Genomic DNA, 3,247 nt, shown 5'->3' on the forward strand with positions numbered 1-3,247 from the left:
CCTAACTAAGAATGAATTTTTTTTAATATATCAACTTGGCTCAGCTACCCTATTTCAGCTCCAAAAATTCATGAACCTTCTTGTCCATGAACCTTCTTGTCCACGAAAGAAGTCAGGGACCTTCTCCAAAAAAATCGTTCGAAACTCTTCCCATAGAATGACGATGACTCTTTCAAATCTAATCTTCTTGGTGGTTTTCCACCAGCTAGTTGCATCGTCCACAAGCCGGTAAGACCCGAAGAGGGTCTTTTTTCTTATCTGGCATACTCAGGATCTCAAAGACTCTCTCAATCCCATGAATCCAATACTCGGCCCACTACTTCTTCGTGAAGAAAGGAGGACTGAGGTCCATTAACTTCTTATATGTGACCGCCCTTGCTGCAGCTGTGCCTCGATCTGAGTCTGCACAATCACGGTGAGCGTCGCGAGGGCTTTTAAGATGAAGTCCCTCTCTCAGTCTCTCAAATAGGGTAGCATCTAAAAGAAATAATCAAATGCATAAATTATTACAAAACCCTTGGTTATACCTGTAAGCACAAATAAAAACCAGTCACAGAAGAGTGAATCAAATAGAAATCGACATAATTTTCCCAAGAGAAAACCAAGAGCCAATCAAGTTAGAGGTGCAGTGGATGTCTATCCATGTTTTTCTAGTTATAGCCAGACCTCACTAGAAATCAACTGAAAATTTCACTCAAAACTTTCTATTGTTTAGTTATGCTTTTAGGATTATAGAGTCGGCCTGTTAGTTAGTCTGAATCAGAGACGTCTGAGCAGCCAAGCAAAATCATACTTAGTAATTTTTTGGGAGAAGTTCTAGAATCTTTCAAAGCCTACATTTATAATGTACATTTTGGCTAATTGCAAAAACCAAGGATCCCCATCTCTATTCATTGCTAGGAGCCTTCTTTTTTACCTTTTTAACACAGGGAGAAATCGCCGCTAAAGATTTTAACGTTCCATAATGGGCGCGACTGAGAGATGCCACGTTGATCATGGCTTCTTTAGTGACCATGGTGTAAAACCCCAAGAGTACTCTCCTTGTCCACTGTGGATTTTTTTTTTTTTATTGACGAAGAAGAGAACCTTCGCGTGGGGCTCCATGACTACCCTGACTTACGTGGCCCACCTTTGAAAGCTACAGACACTGACCAACGAGATCTGATCCAGTGCCTTCATCTCAGCACCTTCACAACCACCCCCACTGGCAACGTGCCCCGCGGTGGTGTCCACTGTGTTTGATTGATAAGGTCCTCTTATTGCCTTGAAACTAAAAAGTCAACTTATAAAAAAAACAAAATCTAGAAAAATGAGCCTTTGGTGTTGAATTAGGAATCTTTTGAAATCTATTCTTAACAAGCAAGATAAATCTAGTAGCCTGGTTTAAAACCATAAAAAATGTGTCTCCACGTACTACATCAAACAATAAATGAATCTCAAATCAACAGAACTTTCATTTAAACTTAAACCTCCAACCTTTCAATTTTGTTAAGAAGAAAAGAAGAAAAGAAGAAAAGTTTGAACCTGCTACTCTATAAAGTTATTGAATTCATCTGGAAAATAAGAATGTCCAAAGTCCTTTGTTGATGGAAAAAATTCACAAGGATTTTAAATGATTTTATAAAGATTTTTAATTTTTTTTGTAAAACTCACGTTCATTTAAAAGGTGATAAGATAAGATTTTTCTGTTTTATACGAGATCAAGTCGTTGCCTCTTCAATAGTAGGCGATAACTCGATCAAGGTTGAGATTTTTACCCGAGAAAAAATGCAAGAATATTGAAAAAAAGTTTTCAAGAAAGCAAAGAATTCAAGTAAAAAATTAATAGAATTTTAAGAGAAATAAAAGATTACCTCGAGGGTCCCACCCTAGTAGCGAAGGTTGATCTTGATTTCGAGCTTGAGTGGCACTTCGAGATGGAAGAAGAGAGAAAGACGAAAAAGATGTTTGAAAACCTAAGGAAAGATTTTTTTTTACAAAACCTCAAGGAAAGCCCACAAGAGAATACTCAAGGATTTGCAGTTGAGATGAAGAAATGAGAAGGGGAAGCCTATTTATATGCTTCTACACCCCCAACTCTTAAAACGGACTCCCATGCGCCCCACAGGGCTACTAAAGCCAACCCCAAATGAAGGTTGGCGGCAATAGCTTGTAATGGAACCAACCCCAAATGAAGGTTGGTGGCAATACCCAGTATTGCCGCTAGGCCCCAGTCATGCTAGCAGCAAAGGGGTCTTGTGTGGTCTTAGTTCTTTAGCCATAAATCTCAAATTGTGTGTTGTATCAATGCATGGTTTGGTGTGTTTGAAAGCTAACGACGACCTCCTCTTAAAAATTTATTTTGGGTGAAAACTAAATTTGGCTATTTGATTACTCAAAAATGAACTTTAAGTGGGTCTCACTTTCCAAAAATAGGTTTTCCCATAAAGTTCAACTTGTTTTTGTTAAAACTTTTGACTCCGGTGTCGGATCGAAGTGATTTTTTTTTACTAGAAAACTTGAAACCTCTATTTTTTGGTTAAATATTTGTAATATGTTGGTTTGTAAGCTAAAATGCAATGAAAAACTAAATTTTGGTTAGAATGTTTCCAAAACACTTTGAAATATGGCATGTTTTGAAATGTCATAAAACTCTTATGTGGGGTTTTTATGAAAAGATCTCTCCCATTTTTTAAAAATATTTTTGATGAAATTGTACATAGATTGATCATCAACTCTATGCAAAAGATGTCTTTCATAAAGTATTTTGTTTCCTTATAAAAGAAAATACTTCAAGTTCACATCTAAGGTCTTTTGGCACATGAACAAATCATCCCATTTTCGATGAGTCATCGAAGTGATTTTAATGTGTTGGGGCCAACATGTTTGTTGGTTGGGAACTTTGAAAATTTTGGGTGTCAATAGATGCTTCTCTTTGTTATCTAACGTGTTAAGCTTGGTTGATAACAAAGAACTTGACACACTTGAAATTTCATCCATTCAAAGCTGGAGATTCTCTTCACGAGAGAAGAATCCAAAGATAGAGATATTTTAGAATTGGTGAGGGTTGATTTGATTTAATTTTGGGAAATACTTTAACATGTAAGTGAAGGTAATGAAAGTACCTTCGGGGAAGGGGGGGACCTTTCAAGGATTTAATAATGTGCTTTTGTTTATTTATTTTTTTTGTATTTCATGCAAATTTTCAATGATTCAATCATGAATTTAAGAACTTTCAAGATTTGTGATGATTTGTAAAATTTTCTTG

This window comes from Nuphar pumila, chromosome 2 (assembly GCF_984573655.1).
Source record: "Nuphar pumila chromosome 2, dmNupPumi1.hap1.1, whole genome shotgun sequence".
Taxonomy (NCBI): Eukaryota; Viridiplantae; Streptophyta; class Magnoliopsida; order Nymphaeales; family Nymphaeaceae; genus Nuphar; species Nuphar pumila.